This window comes from Oryx dammah, unplaced genomic scaffold, assembly GCF_014754425.2.
Source record: "Oryx dammah isolate SB20612 unplaced genomic scaffold, SCBI_Odam_1.1 HiC_scaffold_3, whole genome shotgun sequence".
NCBI lineage: Eukaryota > Metazoa > Chordata > Mammalia > Artiodactyla > Bovidae > Oryx > Oryx dammah.
The window spans coordinates 115,248,778-115,270,417 of NW_024070187.1; the positions used below are offsets into that span (position 1 = coordinate 115,248,778).

The 21,640-nt window shown below is 52.7% G+C and overlaps 1 protein-coding gene across 3 annotated transcripts in view; it reads right to left on the reverse strand.

The window, feature by feature from the left end:
• The window catches only part of NSD2 (nuclear receptor binding SET domain protein 2), a 76,171-nt gene extending 54,531 nt beyond the window's left edge, over positions 1–21,640 (reverse strand). The window contains exons 1-2 of one of the 3 annotated variants that reach the window (XR_005720623.1): positions 21,022–21,615; positions 7,921–8,038 (exon numbers count right to left, since the gene is read on the reverse strand). The gene's annotated coding sequence lies outside the window, so the exon portion shown is untranslated. Of the gene's footprint in view, positions 1–7,920; positions 8,039–21,021 lie in introns of all 3 variants that reach the window. The other 2 variants (XM_040237691.1, XM_040237692.1) reach the window with 2 other exon arrangements.

Sequence of the window (21,640 nt, forward strand, 5' to 3'; positions counted from 1 at the left end):
GAAACAGGTGAGCGCGAGTGAGGCCCTCTGGCCCTCGGCTTCTGAACAATCGCGTGACTGCAGAAGGCAATGACCCAAGGCCGCGCTACAGCCGCACAGCCACGGCCAGATACCAGCGGCAGCCCCGCGCTCGCCGCCCAGAGGCCCTGCCGAGCCCCAGGCAGCCTGTGCGAGTGAAGGACGCGAACGGCAGCCCTGGGCAGCGCACAGCTCAGACTGAGACACCAGGAGACAGAGCCGACAGACGTAACCAAGAAGTCAGTCGCCAACACTCAGGTCTGGAATCCTCACACAAAGGTTGAGATTTCTGCCCCTCCTCAGGATTTAATGGCAGGCCTAGGGGAGCATGACCTATATGTGAACCACATTTTCAAGACTGCCTGCTCCTGCTGGAATCTTCACGTTTCTTTTACATCTCTGCATACATCAGACACAGCTCTTGGCATCTGGGCTGTGCAGACCTGCGTCTGCCGCTGGCACTCTAGCCTCGCGCGGGCCCTTGTTTCTCTGTGCATCTGGCCTGTACCCCGCCCTCACCTGGAAACTGCCAGCGGCTCACTACTCTCCAGGAGTCCACCCGGGATGGCGCTTGAAGGCACGGCCCCCCCGAGGGTCCACTCTCACGCCCACCACGGCACTGACCACTGACTTGACCTTTCAAGGCGTTTTCGTTGTCTACCAAGGTTACACCAGTAAGTTAGGAAATCTTTCATTCTATCTAGCACTCCAAGAAAAACAAAAAACCCAACCAAGAGGCAGAAAACCTGCAAAGCCCCCAAAAACCACAGAAGAGCGGCCCAGAGGGCTTCACTGGCTCAGTGGCCCTCAATCAGGGGAGAGGGACGAGCTGTAAAAGCAGAACAGCACAAACAACAACAGGACCCATGTGCACACCCGCCCGTCCAGCATGGCAGCTCTCAGCGTTGCGCCAACCTGCCTCGAGTTGTTCTGGCACAGAAGACGACCTCTGGACAACGTGCGCCTCCAGCTGAGGATGGCAAGACGGGCTCAGGGCACCCGGGGCCCCAGGTGAGAGAAGCCAGGCTCAGCCCAGCAGGCTGCTTACCGCCCACTACACACCCACAGCAGCGTGCTGGGGCTCTGGTTCTCCGTGCCCACAGCACCCACCGGGAGCCCCAAGTCCAACAGCTTGAAGCCAGACACAAGCTCCCAGCGCAGCACCACCTCCCACAGGCCTGGGACAGGGTGACTGTCCACACAAAGATGGCATCTGCCTGTTCAGGAAGGCCAAGTCCCACTCAGTCCCCCACCATCAGTCCACAAACCACCCTTCCAGGCTACGGAACGGAGAGCTGCTGCACGGGGTTTGCGTGCCCAGAAATGCTGCCACACTGGGCCTGTGATTTGACCAACACAGCTGATTTCCGCTGTGTCGGTATAAAAACAAGCTCAACTCAGTCTGCCCAACTGCTGTGTATTACTCATCACGCAAACACAGCATTCCTACTGTTTTAAATTACTCCACAACGTGGAAAGTGACGGAGAGCTGCCCAAACATCACTACGTAAGGCCGGCACACCTCTCCCGTCAAAACCAGAGAAGTAGTACAAAGAAAAGCTATCGACCGAGATCAGTAGAGTAGGACCGTAAAAAAAAAGACGACAAAACAGCAGCAAATCAAATCCAGTTATTACCGTACATATTAAAATAAGGTATCACAGCTACACAGCATTTATTCACAAATGATGGTTCAACATTACGATGAACTCCGTTACCATTTTAACACGTTTCAGGACATTTCTGGTGAAGATGCCAAATTATAACTTTTTTTAAAGAAAAAAAAAAAGTGAGCTATGTATATCACCTAATTCAAAACAAGAGAGGGAAATCTCCAGATCCAAAAATGACGCGTGAAGAGCAAGGAGCCTCCGGGCACGGCAGCAGGGGATAGGACACAGGCCTCCGAGCCGGGCCTGGAGCAGCGGGCAGGGCCAGGTGGGCGCCCGGCCCCCGAAGAGCTGTGGGCTCAGCGGGCACAGAGTGCGGGGCCGTGGCCTGGGCCAGCCTTGGGCTCCATCACTGCCTCCTCTCGGCAAGTGACCGCCCCCGCGCTCCAGCTCCTGGGGACAGAGCGCCGGCCTCGCCACGGGTCAGCGGTCAGAGCGCGGTGTGCTGAGCCGCTCCTCCAGCCAGCCCAGGGCTGGGCCCACAGCAAACACCCCCGGAGGCCCCCGGAGACAGAGTCACCCTCAAAAACTGCCTGAGAAGGCGGTGGGGGCCCAAACCCCGAGCCAAGAAACAAATGGGCCTGGGAGGAGCAACACGGCACAGCCCCGCCAGGCAGCTGGGACTGCTCAGGGGCTTCTCCACCCCAGAGGTGGCCTGGGGGCATGCCCCATGGAGGACCGCAGGGAGAGCAGTCACTCCACGCCTACTCAGCACGGCCAGAGTCCACCACACTGACGGCACCAGCTGCCTGAGCGGATACGGAGCCGCAGAAGTCTCCTCACTGCTGCTGGGAACACACTTTCATGGTTGCTCACAACACTCAAGATACTCTCATCATACGATCCAGCAATCCCACTCCTCGGAATTTACCCAAGGAAGCTGAACACTTACATCCGCAGGAAAACCTGCACAAGGAGGTGTCTATCAGTTTCATCTCATCGTTGCCAAAACCTGGGAGCGATCAAGGTGTCCTTCAGCAGGCGAGTGAATTGATCAACTGACCCTCAGATGACGGATTATTCAGCCTTAAAAAGGAATGAAGTATCGAGGCGTGCTGCAGCACGGACACACCCTGCACGCATCATACGAAGCGAGAGAAGCTGCCCACAGAAGGACAAGGGCTATGTGGCCCCACTTTCTGTTTGGTCACAGCACACAGCTCGCCGTAGCTCAGCTGGTAAAGAACGCACCTGCAGTGGGGGAGACCCGGGTTGGATCCCTCGGTTAGAAAGATCCCCTGGAGAAGGGAACAGCTATCCACTCCGATACTCTTGTCTGGAGAATTCCACGACTGTACAGTCCATGAAGTCACAAAGAGTCAGACGCAACTTTCACTTTTTCACACAGCTTGCAGGATATTAAGTTCCCCAACCAGAGGTTTGACCCACGCCCTCAGCAGGGAAATTGCAGAGTCCTAACCAGGGGCCTTCCTCAGCGATCAATGCAAAGCAATTGCATTGAGGAAAACAGCAGAATGGGAAAGACTAGAGACTCTTCCAGAAAATGAGAGACACCAAGGGGACATTTCATGCAAAGATGCGCTCGACAAAGGACAGAAACGGTATGGACCTAACAGGAGCAGAAGATAGTAAGAAGAGGTGGCAAGAATACACAGAAGAACTGTACAAAAAAGATCTTCACAACGCAGATAATCAGGATGGTGTGATCACTCACCTAGAGCCAGACATCCTAGAATGTGAAGTCAAGTGGGCCTTAGGAAGCATCACTATGAACAAAGCTAGTGGAGGTGATGGAATTCCAGCTGAGCTACTTCAAATCCTAGAAGATGATGCTGTGAAAGTGCTGCACTCAATATGCCAGCAAATTTGGAAAACTCAGGAGTGGCCACAGGACTGGAAAAGGTCAGTTTTCATTCCAATCCCAAAGAAAGGCAATGCCAAAGAATGCTCAAACTACCACACAATTGCACTCATCTCACATGCTAGTAAAGTAATGCTCAAAATTCTCCAAGCCAGGCTTCAACTGTCCGTGAACCGTGAACTTTCAGATGTTCAAGCTGGATTTAGAAAAGGCAGAGGAACCAGAGATCAAATTCCCAACATCCACTGGATCATAGAAAAAGCAAGAGAGTTCCAGAAAAACATCTATTTCTGCTTTACTGACTACACCAAAGTCTTTCACTGTGTGGATCAGAACAAACTGTGGAAAATTCTTCAAGAGATGGGAATACCAGACCACCTGACCTGCCTCCTGAGAAATTTGTATGCAGGTCAAGAAGCAACAGTTGGAACTGGCTATGGAACAACAGACTGGTTCCAAATAGGAAAAGGAGTACATCAAGGCTGTATATTGTCACCATGCTTGTTTAACTTATGTGCAGAGTACATCATGAGAAACGCTGGACTGGATGAAGCACAAGCTGGAATCAAGATTGCCAGGAGAAATATCGATAACCTCAGAAATGCAGATGACACCACCCTTATGGCAGAAAGTGAAGAACTAAAGAGCCTCTTGATGAAAGTGAAAGAGGAGAGTGAAAAAGTTGGCTTAAAGCTCAACATTCAGAAAACGAAGATCATGGCATCCAGTCCCATCACTGCATGGGAAATAGATGGGGAAACAGTGGAAACAGTGACAGATTTTATTTTGGGGCTCCAAAATCACTGCAGATGGTGAGTGCAGCCATAAAATTAAAAGACGCTTGCCCCTTGGAAGAAAAGTTATGACCATCCTAGACAGTATGTTAAAAAGCAGAGACATTACTTTGCCAACAAAGGTCCATCTAGTCAAGGCTATGGTTTTTCCTGTGGTCATGTATGGATGTGAGAGCTGAACTATAAGGAAAGCTGAGCACTGAAGAATTGATGCTTTTGAACTGTGGTGTTGGAGAAGACTCTTGAGAGTTGCCTGGATTGCAAGGAGATCAAACCAGTCAATCCTGAAGGAAATCAACCCTGAATACTCATAGGAAGGACTGATGCCGAAGCTGAAACTGCAATACTTTGGCCACCTGATGCAAAGAACTGACTCATTTGAAAAGGCCCTGACGCTGGGAAAGATTGAAGGCGGGAGGAAAAGGGGACGGCAGAGGATGAGATGGTTGGTTGGATGGCATCACCAACTCCATGGACATGAGTTTGAGGAAGCTCTGGGAGCTGGTGATGGACAGGGAGGCTGGGCATGCTGAAGTCCACGGGGTCACAAAGAGTCCGACATGACTGAGCGACTGAACTGAACTGAACCACTGGACCACCAGGGAACTCCCTGACTGCACTTACATGAGGTCCCGAGAGTAATCAAATTCATAGAGACAGAAGTGCTGATAGAAAGGCAGCTTGCAAGGGAATGGGGAAGAGAGAATGAAGAGCTGGTGTTCAGCTGGAACCAGCTTCTGTCTCACAAGGTGGGAAAATTCTGAAGCAGGTGGCAGGAACGGGTGCGGAATGATGTGGACACACTCAGTACCCCTGAACTGTGCGTGTGAAGACGGTGAAGACAGCAACTGCTTGCACACGTACACGTGTGAAAAACGTTCTGCTTTCAGGGAGTTTACATTCCCCTGGAGTTCCAGGAGAAACTAGGAAGGATGGGGGAAAGGCAATTTTCAAAAGGATAATGATGGAAATTCTTCCAGAGATGAAACAAAACTTAAGTATTCAGATTAAAAAGGGCACCCAGGGTTCTGAGCAAAATAAAGAGAAACAAATCAATACCTAAACACACACTTTTGTGAATATGAAGGACAAAAAGAAAATCTTCAAACCTAAGTCCCCATAAAGAATAAGTTAATGGACAGACTTCAGCAGGAGGAGAGGGCCAGAAACACAGGCTTTGTGCGGCCTCAACTGAGAGGACCAGATGGCGGAACCTCTCCAAAGTGCTCAGGGAAGAGAGAATTTCTCCTCTAAATTATTACCAAGCATGAGCCAAAGTGTATATTCAGACATGCAAAAACTAAGGCAGTTTAATATACACATTCCTTTCACAAAAGAAACGCTGACAGACATACTGGAGCAAAGCCACAGACCCAGAAGGAAGAGCAGAATGCAGGGAAGAAGTGGGGAGTGGACGTAAGACCCGTGAGGCTTCTTTCCCACATTTTCTTACCCTCCTCACAGAAACCCCAACTGGAAAGACCGTCAAGAATTTCAGGGACTTCCCCGGTGGTACAGTGGTTAAGAATGTGCCGTGCAACACAGGCGATGAGGGTTCGATCACGGGTCGGGGAACTAACACTCAGCATGCCACGGGCCAACCAAGCCCACACAGCCCTCATGCCTCAGCCAGGGTCTGTGCGCCGTAACGAAAGATCCCACTCGACCCAACAAAGATCTGACGCAGCCAGATGAACGAGCAAGTATTTTCAAAAAAGAATTACAAACGAAGGATCGATCCACAAGGACAAAGACAACAGAGTGAGTCAGGAGAGCGACCGTGGCGAAGCTGAAGGGGAGAGCCACCTCTCCAGGAGGCAAGCTGCTGCTGCTGCTGCTGGTGCAGGAAGGCTGGCGGCTCAGGGTGCCTCTCGTCTACAAAGCCTTTCCCTTTTAAAATGTCTAAAAACAAAATGCAACATAGAGTCATTACAAAAGAAAAGAAAACCGTGATGCTGTTACAGTGAAAACTGAAAACGTGTTAGTTAAAGCAGAAACTAACAGCTCAGAGTGACGAATGGTTTTCCAAGGGGACCGAGGGGAGGGGGGGGGGCCAAGCATCGCCGTGCGGCCTCGTGTAACAAGCTCTGAAGATGGCGTAACCCATTCCACGCACACCACAGACGCTCCACGGCAGGTGCTGGAGCGGCAAGCGGCTGGGGAGGCCACACGGAACAGAGGAGGGCTGTCCACGATGAAGGGAAAAGCACCACTCTCCAAAGAAGTGCCCGGATGACCGACCAGCGTTTAGAACCAGCCAGTGCGCACAGGCCCGGTTCCAACATGCGGATGCAGAGCAGTAAACAAAGCACACGCCTTGTTCTTGGGGAGCTGATACTCCAGAGGGGGCAACAGAGGGTCTAAAGTACAGACGGGAGAGGGGAGAGCCTGGAGGAGGGTGCAGGGGTGGCGGGAGAGTGTCCCCCCTGCGCTCAGGACGCCTCCACGCCGGCCCTCCCAGAGCGCCCAGGTGCAGCTGCAGCCTGCGGAACCCACGCTGCGATGCTGAGCCGAGTCCCCGGGGGCAGGCGCAGTGCCAGACAGCAGGCAGGCCTCCCCCAGAGCCCAGAGAGGCACCAAGCTCGTCACTCGTACGGAAGCAGAAGAGACACTCAGATGGAAAAGTCAAGTCTGCAACCACGACGGAAGCAGGCACACACACTCCCTAACACTCCCTTGCTTTCCAACATTTTGCACAAGTCTCCCTGGAACAGACTGGTCCTGCCTTCACGGAATGACCACAGGATGCCCCGTCTCAGGGCAAAGAGCTCCGTGTGGAGCACCGGGATCAGCATGGAGTCTGCCACACAACAGGGGCTGAGGACGCGACAGCTCGTCACCCTGCCAGACTGTCCACTGAGAGGCTTTACCTACAGAATGGAGGGCTGACTCACAGCCGAAGCTTCGCTCCCTCTGCAGACAGTGAGGCCTTTGTGACGGACCTGCTCCTCATTCTGTGCTCGCTTCAGGGACGCGCGGCACACAGGCCCGCTCGAGGCCAGCCCCGGGCGCAGCCACCCGGGCACGCTCTGCCTGTGGCCCATCCCTAGCCTTACACGGACACAGAGGCCGGCGATGCCCCCGGCCCCAGGCCTGCTTGTGCTCTCATCTCCGTGCAGAGCAGCAAATCTCAGGACCCCTCGCACTCTGCCAGGAGTGGAAAACGGAGCAGCCGCAGCTGGGAACAATCAAGGCGTCCCCCGACTGCCACGAGAACCTGCAACCCCACTCCTAGGATCTACCCCAGAGAGAACTAAAACCATATTCATACAAAAACTTGTACAAGAATTTTCACAAAACTATTTTTAAAAAGGAAAAAAAAACACAACCCGATGTCCTAACAACTGATAAACAGATGAAATCAGAAGTGATCTCGACTCTTCTGGCGTCCAGTGGTTAGGACTCCATGCTTCTCCTGCCGGGGGCCCAGGTTTGACACCTGGTTGGGGGACCTAGGATCCCACAAGCCGCCTTGCGGGGGGGAAAGTGGACTCTGCCAAACAACGGGATATTCAGTCATAAAAATGAAATACTGACACACACCGTCACACGGACAAACCTCAAGGCTTCAGAAACACCGCTGAGCTAAAGAACCCAGTCACAGAAAGCCACTTACCACGTGACACCGTTTCTACGGCATGTCTAGAACAGGAGAGTCCAGAGACGGAAAGCAGAGTGGTGGCTGGGGGCACGCAGGAAGGGGGGTGACTGCTCAGCAGGCACCGGGCTCCCTACTGGGGTGACAGAGACATTCAGGGCTTAGACAGTGGTGATGGTTACATTAACACTGACAGTGGACAGAAACCACCAAAGTGTACACTTCAAAAGAGCTTAACTCATCAATCCCATGTTGATTTTTAAACCGTCAAATCTTTTGTGAGTAGGAAAAGCATCGTCATATTAAGATGTATCATCCACATATCTGTAAAGCATTTCCTATTTTCCCTCTAAAATGTGCCTTACGAGGCATATAGCAGGGCACACTGGGAGCAAGTCTGAAGACCAGATCAAAGTCCCAGCCGCCCTACCCACAGCCTGGCAGCCAGTGGGAGAAGTGGAGCGCACTCAGAGGACAGAGGCGCCGGAGCGGGCGCTCCAGGCGGCAGACTGCAAAACAGCCCGCTGAGGCCACCTGCCAGTGGGTTCCGACCCATCGGCCCTCGGCGAAGCCCCTGCCCAGAGCCCCGCCAGCAGCTCCTGGACCTCCATGTCAACAGCGGGCCTGCATCGAGGGCCATCGGGCATCTGGGGAAAATTCAACCTGAGAGATAAGAATGTAAAAGCGAAAGAAAGCTGGGGGTCTAGAGGACACAGTAGAGGGCAAGAGCGAAGCCGCCAGGCACACACACTTGTCCTCCAGGGCGGCACGCTCGGGCCACCCTGGAGCCCGGCGCCTGCAGGAGGCGGCCCGGCGGCTGGGGGCACGGCAGTGGAGGGACTTTCACACTACACTTTTCAACTCTGAAGCACCTGAACGTATTATCTAATCACAGTTTTTCTTTCGATTTTTAACGGAACATTGTGAAAATGTAAAAATATTTCCAAAATAATTTAAAAAATCACTGCTCTCTTTGTAACTGCATTCCACAACCACTAAGGGGACAGAGAGACCCAGATATCATGGTTCCTACAGAACTCCCAGAGCAGGAGAAAGGAGGGATGGAGGCAGGAAAGGAGCCGGAAGGAGAAGACAGACCAGGGAGGAGGAAGAGGAAGGGCCGCAGCAGCCCGGGGCAGAGAAAGCAACGCACCTGAAGGCCGCGCTAAGGGAACACCCACGTGGCACGCGCTCCAGGAACAGAAGAGTTTAAAACTCTCAAAGAGACCGGAACCAACATTTCTCCACAGAAGACATACAGATGGGCAACAGGCACAGGAAAAGACGCTCAGGAAGCGCAAATGAAACTATGATGAGCCTCCGCCTCATACCTGTCAGAACGGCTATCATCAGAGAGAGACCACGAGCACTGGTTAGGCCACAGGGAAAAGGGCGCCCTTGGGCATGTAAGCCGGTGCAGCGACTGCGGGGAGAGAACAGATTCCTCAGGAATGGAAGCCAGAGCCGCTGCGGGACGCAGCAAGCCCACCTCTGAGGACGCACCAGACGGAAACGAGCCCGGATGCCGAAGATGCGTTCTGCAGCATCGCTCCCAACAGTCCACACGCAGAGACGAATGGAGAGAGAAAATGGGGTTTAGGGACGTCCCTGGTGGTCAGTGGCCAAGACGCCATGCTCCCAATGCAGGGGGCCAGGGTTCAACCCCTCGTGGGGAAACTAAGATCCCGCATGTCACACAGTGGCCAAAAAGAAGGAGGGGGCTTCTGCGTGTGGCGGAAGATTATCCAGCCATTAACAAGGAGATTCTGCCGCGTGCACACGGGTCAACCCAGAGGACGTTCTATTAAAACGTTGCACGCTCTCACTTATACGTGAAATCTGAAATAAGCCACACTCGAAGAAGCAGAGAGAATGGGTGGTTCGTTGCCAGAGGCTGAGGGGCGGGAGAAACGGAGAGCTGCTGCCAACAGGACGGACGTTCGCTTGTGGGATGAGCAAGTTCCAAAGACACACAGTCCAGGGACCATGATCAGAACACCCGGCTTCGCACCGGAACTCGCTGGGGGAGAAAGTGTGAAGCAGGCTCGCCCCCACACACGGCCGGGAACCGAGGGCGGAGCCAGGCGTGGGAGCCCGGTCAGTGGCCGCCTCCCAGCGCATGTGGGGGTCAGATCCTTACACCGCACACAGGTCTCCAGCTCTAATTCTCTCTCTCTTCCAGCTTCACTGAGATGCACGCAGGCACGCAGCACCGTATGGAGGTCAGGGCCTCCCAGGTGGCACAGTCGTAAAGAACCCACCTGCCAACTCAGGAGACACGAGAAGAGACTTTGGGAAGATCCCCTGGAGAAGGAAGTGGCACCCTAATCCAGTATTCTGGGCCGGAAAATGCCACGGGTGGAGCAGCCTGCAGGACTGCAGTCCAGGGGTCACGAAGAGTGGGGCGCGCCCGAGCACACACACGCTGTGTAAGCTGAAGGCGTGCGGCACGACGGTTCTGACGCACACAAGGAAATGATTTCCACGGTAAGTTCAGCGAACGCCCATCACCTCACAGACACACGCGATGAGAATTCTGAGGGCTCACTCTCAACCCCCACGTATAGTGCAGAGGTGCTGATTCTATGCATCACACTGCACGTCACATCCCTGAACACTGTACACTGAAAAACTGAAGAATTTTACTTGTCAACTATATCGTAATAAAGCTGGGGAGAAATATAAAGAAGTGGAGTCAGGATTTCTAAAAATTAGAAAAGAAATAAGATACCCAGAATCAAGAGGCTGAAAAGACCCACTGAGCACTCCACAGGATGAAGACAGAAGAGACCACGCGGTCTGGGCTGAAGGCAGGTGACAGGCCAGAGTCGGCGATCTTGGTAGCATCAGTTATCTTAAAAAAAGAAAACACCCATGAAAACCCCCAAATGATGAAGCAGTACTGTCAGATTTTCCAGCTATTTTCATTTTTGGCCACATTGCTCAGCTTGTGGGATCTTATTTCCCTGACCAGGGATTGAACTCATGCCCTCAGCAGTGAAAGGAAGGCGTCCTAACCACTACACCACCAAGGAATTCCCATCTTCAGGTTTTTGAGAGAAACTATTTTCAATCTAAATTACGTATCTAGACAAGCTATCAATCAAGTTTAAGCACAGAACAGATCATTTTGGCATACAGGGTCTCTAAAACCGTTGCCTCCCACACTTTGAGAGAAACCCCAAAAGACGTACCACCAAGACATGGAGGCGAACCCCGGGGGGACGTGAGGCCTAAGGGGTGGGTGGTCCCCGCAGAAGATGGAGCGCCTGCAGCCGGGGCACGGGTCTAGGAAGGCCCGTCGGGAGCAGGAAGACAAACAGTTCCAGCAGACAGGCTCCCCAACGGAAAAACGCGTACCTGACCATCTCCAAAGGCTTTTTACACAACTCATCTGGAAAACCTGAGCCTGCATTAGTAACAGATGCATGGGAAACTAAGCAAACAGAAAAAGAAAAACTATTTACTAGGAAAGTAGTGTTCAGCTAAAAATATAACAATTAATAAATATTCATTCAAACCAAAAACTGTTGGAATTCCCTGGCGGTCCAGTGATTAGGAATCTGCCCTCTCAATGCCAGGCTTAATCCCTGGTCAGAGAACTAAGATCCCACAAGTCTTAGTGCAGCCAAAAAACAAAACAAAATTTTAAAAATAAATAAATAAAAACTGTTAAAACTGTGATTTAACAGTGTGTGGGAGGGGGATTATGGGGGGACACATGTATACCCATGGCTGATTCATGTCAATGTATGGCAAAAAACCATCACAATATTGTAAAATAATTAATCTCCAATTTAAATAAATTTTAAAATTAAAAAAATAAAAGTCAAACAAAACCTGTGGCATATTAAAGATGGCCAAAACTTCCTTGTCATTCCCCCACCAAGAGATGAAGTCTGTCTCTCCACATCCCTGACCCTGGCCCAGGCCCGTGGCTGCTCCAGCCGCACACAGAAGAGCGACGCCAGGCTGGAGCAGCCTCACCTCTGAAGGACTGGCAGGCTTCCCTGGCGGCCCAGGGGCCACGCCTCTGGGCTTCCCCTACGGGGCACGGGTCCAAACTAGATCCTGCGTGCCACACAGTCAAAAAACAAATAAATCAAACGCATCCTTTTTTTTTAGGTGTTTTTATAGAGAAATAAAAGGCTTGTCCGCGGGGGAGCTCCTTGACGGCCGAGTGATCAGGACTCCGGGCTGCCACTGCCGTGGGCCAGTTTCAAGCCCGGGTAGCGGACCTGAGCTCCCACAAGCCGCGTGGTGCAGCCAAGAAACAAGCAGAAAGCAAAAGGACTGGCAGCCTCACTTCCTGCGGCAGGAAGCAGCCGCCATGCTGTGAGGAGGCCCAAGCTGCCTCGAGGGCGGCCGCGCCAGGGAGAATGGCGGACCCGGGCCAACAGCCCCCAGCAACGGGCACCGCGGGAGGGACCCAGACCAGCAGCACGCCGGCAGTGACAGGCGGGCCCTGGCACGCAAGTCCACACTGCAAGACTGCAAACACACACACACACTGCTGTGCTCTCAGCCACGCGCTCTGGGGCAGCGCACCAGGAAGGCGCAGACAGCCGGACACTGCTGGACTCAGAAGACCAGGGAAGGGGAAGTGGCGGAAAGACGCCGAATCCTTATCTCCTGAAGACAGAACTGAACACGCAACACACAGGCCTCAGAGTTCTCAGCTCCATAAAACAGGCTAGCATTTTTAATAGATAGATATAAGAAACAGTTGGGAGAGCAGAGCAGCTGTCTCCTTGGAACAGTCACCTAGACTGCCGCATTCTGTTCTGACCCTCACAGAGGGAACTGTCTTCAGGGCACCTGGTTCAGTCTGATGAATGAAAAGCAAACAGGGAACATATACCTAGACATCTGGTTGGTAAGATTACAATTATCTAAGTTTCCTTCCACTTTTCTGATTCATACAAATTTTTCATGAAATGTATTCTGATTACAAGAAATAAATGTTCTGGCTGCACCAGCTCTGTTGCAGCAGGCGGATCTCCAGTTGCGGCGTGTGGGCTGCCGCTCCGGACCAGGGATGGCCGCGGCCCCCGACGCTGGGCAGGCCGGGTCCGAGCCACTGGAGCCCCGTGGACGTCCCTGGTCATCTAACGACTAGTGCTGCTTGAGCTTAGTGTTTCGCCTTGATGATCTGTCAAGGAACTGCATGCCCTTGAAAAGAAGCTTTCCATAAACTCTAGCTGGAATTCACAACTGTTTCTGCTACCTCACTCCCGTGCTGGAAACTCACAGAGGGAGGGGAGGGGAGGAGGCGCCAGGCTTCGAGCACCCTCTGCCAACAGGGCTGCTGCGAGTGCCCCGGGGCCTGAGACGCGCACACGGGCTCAGCCTCCACGCCGCACAAACAGAACACGGTCGCGTCTTCAAAGAAGTTATAAAAAGCTGAACTTAAAGAAATAAATACTTTTTTATACAGATTTCAGAACTCAACAGAAGAGAATCCATAAACTGTCAACATGAGGCCTAGTCCCAAGGGGTCTTCCGCAATCAGGGACAACTTCCGATGCAGAATAAAGAGGGGAATCCTCAGGGCCGCGCCCTCGGGGTCTCCCTGAGCGCCCCTGCAGGCACTGTTCCCCCAGGCCACCCCCTCACACCTGAGGAAGAGCAAAGAGCCTGAAGCCGGCCAGTGCTCCTGCCCCAGAACCTGAGCTGCAGAGCAGTCAGAGATCTTGGCACCTCACACTGGGCAGGGCCCAGGCTCCGAGTCACAGAGGCAGGGCCCCCGCAGGCCCGGAGCAGGCTGCCCCACACAGATGTGCCCAGGGGCCCTCAGTGCCCACTAAGGGCCCATCCAGGTGGTGCTGTCCTGGGGGCACCGTGGGGAGCAAGGGCGAGGGCCGCTAGCAAGGAGCCTCCACTCGCAGGGAGGACAGGTGGGGGACAGCAAGCCGGGCGTCAAGACAGAAAGGGCACAGTGTGGGCGCGCCAGAGAAAGCGACCTGGGGGTGAAGCATCCATGAAGGTTTTAAACATTCCTCTTTAGCCTCATCCTTGTTTCTGAACCTCGAAACCCAAGTAAGTGAAATCTTACAAGAACAGATCTTGTTTGGACGGTGAATGGGCTTCTGTCTGGCTTTGTCAAACAGAAACTCGGGGGTCACTGACACCCTCCCCACAACCCACGGGCCTCGCGGCTTGACTGCAGGCCCTTCCCGCTGACTCCTCTGCGGAACACATGCCCCTCAGCAAGGCCGCGCCAGGCCTGAGCGCTGGGCCTTCGGGGAACTCCAGGCGGAGTTCTCAGCACGGCGGGCTCGGGCACCCTGCGAAGGCGGCCATCTGCCCCGGAGCACAGGCCTGGGGAGGCAGAAGGTGGGCCCCAGCCCGTGCTTGTAAGATGCTCCCGGGTGGCCCACGCGGCCAGTCGGGCGACCAGGTTACCGGGCAGCGACCTGGCTCACCCCGAGGCTTCCTTCTCGCTCGGAGTGCGTACCTGTGCACTGCCACCGGGAGCAGGGGCGCGGGAACGGGGCCAAGCACACTGCTCTCAGGGCTCCAGCCAAAGGCCACGCACCCCTTCCCACTGTCAAAAGCAGACCACGCGGCCACACCCAATTTCAAGGGGGGCAGGCTGCCCAGTCCTATGGGGCACTCAGGAGACAGCTGGGGAGACTAACGCAGACAGCCAGCGCACACAGGCCGCCTCCCACGGCCTCGCCCCTAATCCTCCCCCCACCAGCTCACAGGCGACCCTGAGAAACGCGCTTTCCAAAGCAAACAGACGCGCATCGCCCACCCACACCCGCCTGAACCCGCAAGGCCTCACGCTCCTCTGCAGATGAAAATGCTCCGTGCAGCCTCGAGAGCAGCCCCCGCCCACAGCCTGCTCTGCACTCGGCGCCCTCCCCTCTGACCTTCGGCCCTCTCCTGCCACGGGCTCTCTGCTCTGGAGCCCTCACCACCCGACGCCGGGCCCTGTACCAGCCTCAGCCTCCAGGCAGGCATGACGCCCGTGGATGTACAGACAGACCAAGCGCAGCAGAGTCTGCACCAAGTCTCCTTCACGACTTTCCCCCTCTGTCAAGGAGACCATGAACGCACGAACCCGCTCCGTGTGCCAGCCTGCCCAGCCGCTCCCTCGCCACACAACTGGGAAGCAAGCCCCAGACCATGGTGCGCTTCTTGACAAATTCTGTACGTGGCTCTACAAGGCACCAATTCCTTTCTTAAAACCACTGTAACAGCTGAAAAAAGGAAAGTTCCTTAATGAGAAACCGAGTCAGTGTTCCCTTGTACAAGCGGAACACCGTCACAAATACACCAGTTGTGTTCCGTCTCATCCCCACCTAACCAGCCTGCCCGGGATGCACACGGCCCTGCGGCGGGCGGGCCACCGGCTGGGGTGCCTCCAGGAGCCTGCACGGCCCGCATTCCCCTTCTCCTCTGGTGGAGGAGGCCTGTCGCCAGGCCTGCAGGGCCCCGCGTCCCCCGCCAGCCGACGGCGACCCTGCAGCGCAGCTTCCTGTGCTCCCTTCTCCACCCCGATCTCCCGGTGAGTGCTTATGGGACCAAAGGCCTGATCAGTCTTCAGGTTCGATTATTCAGCAAGACAATTTCACAGATTTTTCAAAGATGTAATCTTCTGCCCGCCATCTCTTCCGTTTCAGCCCCTCACAGGTCTGCCAAGTCCAGGGAACCAAGGACACGAGTTCTGGCTCATCAGTGGAGCACAGCTAATTTCTTAACTCTCCATGAATGGAGGAATGTCACCAGAAGTACACGGCCATACTAACGAACGAAATATAATGCCCCCCCCAAAAAGAAATATAATGGCCCATCCTCCTATTCGTGTCTAGACAGTATGATGTTCAAATGTCCCCTGAGAGGCGGAACAATGAGTTTCCACAGCCCAGAAGCAGAGGTCAGGCCCTGCAGGAGGTCCAGCACTTACAGCCTGTGACCCTGGGTCGGTACTTCACATCTCTGGGATGTGCTGCTGTGAGGATTCAGCAAGAGGAGGGAACGAAGATTGCTGCTCCAAGACACAGGGGGACCACTCTGCACAGATGGTACCGACTTCCAGTCTTTAGGGGGTGCAAACAGGAGGCTCTTACTTCTTTTTCTGATGTGCGCCCTGGGGGACCTTGGTTCCCCAGGGAGGGACTGGACCCAGGCCCTCAGCAGGGCAACCGGGCAGTCCTAACCACCACACCACCAGGGAACTTCCCAGAAGCTCTTATTTCTAACATATACTTTAATCGTAAAAACACAGGAATTCAATTTTTATTAAATAAAAATCTTTAGGGGCCTTCTCTGGTGGTCTAGTGGCTAAGACTCCGTGCTCCCAACACAGGGGGCCTGGGTTTGATCCCTGGTCAGGGAACTAGATTCCATATGCCACACACACACACACACACACACACACACATATATATAAATCTTTGGGAAAATAGAAGACTCGGAAGTACGAATATCTCCACGAGTTGACTCTCAGTTAACACCGGGCGCCGCTTGAAGCCCAGAAGACAACTGAGAACTCACCCTGAAAAACTCGGAACCTGGATACCTGCAGGGAGAGAGCCCAAGCCGTGTGCTGCCGGGACAGGGCCCGTGCTCAGAGGAGCCGCCAACCTGGGAGATCCCAAGTGCCACGGATGCAGCGCTGGCAGCACCCACCGGGAAGGGGACGGAGGGAGCCACGGGACGCGCATACAGCGCGCACGAGAGCGCGGCTCATCCTGGGGCAGCAGCGCCGCTGCGAGGGGCCAGCCAGTGAAGATCCCAGGGAAACATAGGGCCCACACGCCACGCTCAAGACCAAGGGCTTCCTCCTCTATGAGTAGGAAGGCACCAGGGACACATCTCAGCTGGTAGGTGAAATCAGTTTCTTTTTGAAGGAACCGAGGTAAATCAGAAATGAGGCCCACTATCCATTTTACTAGCTTGCAGTGAGATAAAAATGGTGCCCTCTCAAATCTTTCGAAACGTGAATGTTAGGGTCACTCGGCCCTCCCCCCTTACCCTCAGGGCCACGCCGGCCCTCTCTGCTGCGTCGGTCCAGCCTTCCTGGAGGCTCCTGGGTCTGGGGACGGCCGTTGTCCTCGAGCGCTGGCTGGCCAGCTTCCTCTCTGGCCTCTCACCTGCCCTGGGCCTCCCCCTCTGCCACCTCACACCAGGGCAAGCACACTCGCGCCACTGCCCTCGATCCACACCACTCCTCACACAGTGGCCAACACACAAGGGGCTGAGTCTTCATGCAAACAGTCACTGAAGGACTGACATTCACTCAGGTACTGTTCTAGGCACTGGGAGCCTGACAGTAGTTAAAGCCAAAAGGAGAAAAATCTCCACTGTTACAGAGCTCTTGATGCAGTCTGGCACACAGACAAATAAGGAAAACACCTGGAATGTCGGAGGATACAAGCTAGGCAAAAGAAGCGGAGGCAGATGGGTAGGGCCAGACAGCAAAAGGATATCATAAATCAGGGGTCAGGATGGTGCCTGAGAAGGGAAGTCTAAGCCAAGACTTAAAGGCAGGTGAAGAGCCAGCCAGGCGGGTGTCCGAGCAGAAGGGCTGCAGGGGCCGGCGGCCAAGCGTGGCTGCAGCGCTTGAGACAGGCCAGAGGCGGGCGCGGCTGAGATAGAGGGAGGGTGGACCGCAAGGAGGCTGGCCAAGCACCAAGAGCTCAAGACACACTCCCGAGGGCTCCCGAGGCAGGCAGGGGCTCTGGGGCCACTTTCCAGGAGTGAGGTGCATGATGAGAGCTGAACGGGAAGGAATGCATACGAAAGCCAGCGGTGCCCACATAGGCACTGAGTGAGTCTATGTGCGTGTGTGAGGGTCACAGGGGAAAGCGGAGGCAAGACTGACCGAGCAAAAGCCCAAGGAAAAGCTCAGCCACAACAGAGGGCTGAAGAGACCAGGTGAGACCAAAATACGGAGTGTAAGAGGGAGCTCCCACGGCCACCCAGCGGTTAGGACTGCAAGCTCGCACTGCCGGGGACCGAGGTTCAATTCCTCGTTGGGGAACTGAGATCCCACAAGTTGCACAGCACAGCAAAAAAAAAAAAATACAAAAAGTGCAGCGAGAGGCAGAAAGAGCAGTGAGAGATTGGTCTTGAACCCCAAAGGGCCCTGAGATCCCTGAAAAGTGGGCTCTCACAGGACCACATGCGCATTTTAGAAAGACAGGTGGAGCATGGGGAGCTGACTGAGGGGAGGAAAGCTGGAGTCAGAAACATCCCCCTGACCTGTCAGCCTCCGTAACACAACAGCAAACACAAGTGAAAAATTAATTGAAATGTCTAACACTGCTGATAGAAACATACCCTTAACAGCATAACAAACTTATTTCATACCATTGAGTCTTTCTGTGACAATCCAGTTAACTTAAAAATTGAGCTCCCAACTCCTTCCAGAAAGACAAAACATTCTTCTCTCCACACCCAACAGGGAAGTTTCATCACTAGGGCTGTTGGGCAGCAGGCTGGCACTCAGCTCAACCACCACTTAGCAGTTTCCATCCTTGTACACCTTGTTGAAAGTATTAAGTAGTACAGACATTAAGGCACTCTGAAAAATTCATCTTTGGCCCTTTGCTTTCTGGAAGACAGACTCAAGAACAATACTAATTTGAGATATCTTGAATTTTTTAACTGGCAAAGCAAATTTCATCAAATCAATCAGCTCCTTCAAAAGCTATACTGTAACCAACAGCCCAGTGCAAAATGCTGACCAATCGCTGGGGTAACTCATTTGAGTCTTTTTCTCCCCCAAAGTTTTACCCTAAATAACAATTCCTAAAAACAAAATTAATAAATCACATAAAGACAGTTTGCAAAGTATAAACATAATCCTCTGGAACTTCAATGTCACCTTCTGCTTCTGTATATCTTATATTTTTCCTTTGCCCAGGGACAGGGAGAGAGGTACGGCAGACACGTCACCGCTTGATTCATCCTGGTGGTACATACAGGTCTGTTCTGTTACTTGTTGTACTTATATGCTTGCAATATTTCACAGTTAATTTTTATTTAACATTTGAGTTAGCTACAAAGACAAAAGGAAAAGGGACGAAACAGGCCTTCCTGGCAAACAGTGTCTCGGCTCCCCGATTAAAGCAGGGAGACCTTAAGCCAGCCCCTTACTTTCCATATTCAGTTTCTTCCAGAAGGGCCCTTTCTGCTTCACCATGCCTTACAAAAAAGAGAAGCAAACAGGCCACATGCTGGCATTAAAATGGGTTGTTTGTCCCGAGTCATAAGCCCATTTACTCAGCACTCACTGAGCGACTGCCATGGGAAGGCATGAGCAGAGGCCAGTTCGCCCGAGACTGTAAGAATCCTACCTCCAAGAGCTCACCCAACAGGGAAAAGGGCTGCATAAGGTCACTAAAGGGCTGAGTCCTCTGTGTTCAAAATGGGAGGACAGGGCTTCCCAGTGGGTAGGAACCTACCTGCCAGTGCAGGGGATACAGGTTTGATCCCTGGTCCAGGAAGGCTTCACATGCCTCGGAGAAATTACGTGACAAACTACTAAAACCTGAGCACGTACAGCCCATACTCGGCAAAACGAGTAGCCCCTGCACGCCACAACTAGAGAAAGCCCGTGCAAATGCAAGGAAGACACAGAACAGCCAAAAATAAAAAATAAAATTTAAATAATAAAAAAAATTTAAAGGAAAGACAAGCAGTGGTCCACACACAACAACAGTCCATGCAGAGGCCTAGATCAGGACAGGGTACCACATATTTGAGGAACAAGGACTCATTTACTGCAGCCGGGCAAGGAGTGAAGCTTAGAAGACTAAGAGGCTTATCCAAAGTTGCATACATTCTATAGCCAAGCATTATATCCAAACAAAAAACAAAAATCAACCAACCAAAAACCATATACCAGAATATGTAAGTAAAAAGCTTAATAACTTCAACTCCCACTGATTAAATGTTCACTTAGAACTCAACTGTTTACTGAGAAAGCTTATTTGTCTAGATTAAAAATGGCAGGAGAAAGTAAATGTGGAACTTTAGCATCACCTTACCACATGCTTGTGTGCGCTCAAGGACAACCCCAATCTCATGTAGCAACATTTTATTAGTGTCTTCTATCCCCTCACCAGCACTTCTTAGTAAATGTAACTTCACCTACTTTTACCTGTTTTAAACCGAAGCGTCAAGGCATAAAAAAGGAAGTAACTAGTTAGTTTACTTACGCCACGCGAGTAAGCCTTTTAAACCTGGACTGCCTGGAGGGGCTTCCCTGGTGGCTCAGGGGTCCAGAATTCGCCTGCCAAAGCAGGAGACGTGGGCTCCATCCTCGTCTGGGAAGATGCCACATGCTGCAGAGCAACTAAGCCCGCGCACCACGACGAGTGAGCCCATGTTCCCTCGGCCCTGAGCTGCACGAGCGAAGCCACCTCAGTAAGAAGCCCACGCCCCGCAGCTCAAGAGGAGCCCCCACTCTCCACAGCCAGAGAAGGGCCTGCGCAGCAGCAAGGGCCCAGCACGCCCAAGAGTAAATCGTTTTTTCTACCTGGACTACTTGCAGGAGGAGAGGTCACCTGAACAGGTGGCAGGCTTGGCCCACTCTTCCCTAAGCCACAAGGTCTCTAACTCCTAACATGCAAGTCCCGCAATTCTAACATTCCTCATTTGAGTCCTCAGATTTAAGCAGGTACTATTTTAACAGCCCTGTTTAAATCGGCCGAATAAAAACCGTAAACCTAGCAGTCACACATGGCAGCCTGTTTAATTTACTGTTTCGTTCTGTTGTGTCTCCATAAATTTCAAATTATGTTAGTTTAGACATAACATATATCACAAATGTGCACACAGAATAAACTGCCCATCATTATTATTATTATTGTTTTTTTGGTAGTGCCACACAGCATGTGGGATCTTAGTTCCCTGACCAGGGATCAAACCCATGGCCCTGCCCTGGGAGCGAAGAGTCTTAACCACTGGACCACCGCTTTTTGAAATTCAGAAAGTTATTTTTCCGATACGTTTAAATTGGAATGTTCACCACTGGAATCCCAGCCCAGCCTGATCTACAGTAATGCACTCAGGAGGCGAGGATTTTTGTATTATATAGATCAGAGTTCTTTAAAAAAAAAAAAAGCTTAAGAAACTCACAAACGTGCAGAAAGTACTCACTTTACCAACCACTGGCCCAAAACTGAAGGCTGCTGAGCATCTGAGAAAATGGAAGAAAAGAAAAGGAAATGACTCAAAGTAATCGTGCTTAAGGCATGAGTCCTCTTCACTTCCAGGCGGCGGTTTAGATTTGAACTCCGGTCGGTGGTGGGGCGCCGGAGCACGCGCGGAGCACACCAGGAGAGGGCTGCGCTCCCACGACTGGTTTCCTCCGAGCTACTGGTTGGAGTGGTGCTTTTTCATGTTGCTCTTGGTCATACTTAACACGTAACGAGGACACGGAAAACATTTGGGAAAATGAAAGCGCTGCATAAATGAGATGGCTCCTAACTTATCTTCCATCTCGACCATCTCATTTTAAAATACACAAATATGAGGGTCGGTGTTATCAACGCGCAGTGGCAACGTTAACTTTTTAAGTCGTTGGGCGATTAGGGAACACGTATCTCGGCTTTTAAGTCATTTAAAAGTCAAGGCCTTAGAGCGCGGGGTTGTCAGTCCTCAAGAACTTCCCTAACCTCGCTCTGAAGTCCCCCGAACCGAGTGGGTCCCCGGTTCTGGGACGCGCGCACATGCGCCCCGAGCCCTCATCACCTGCCTAAGAAGCACCAACTTGTCA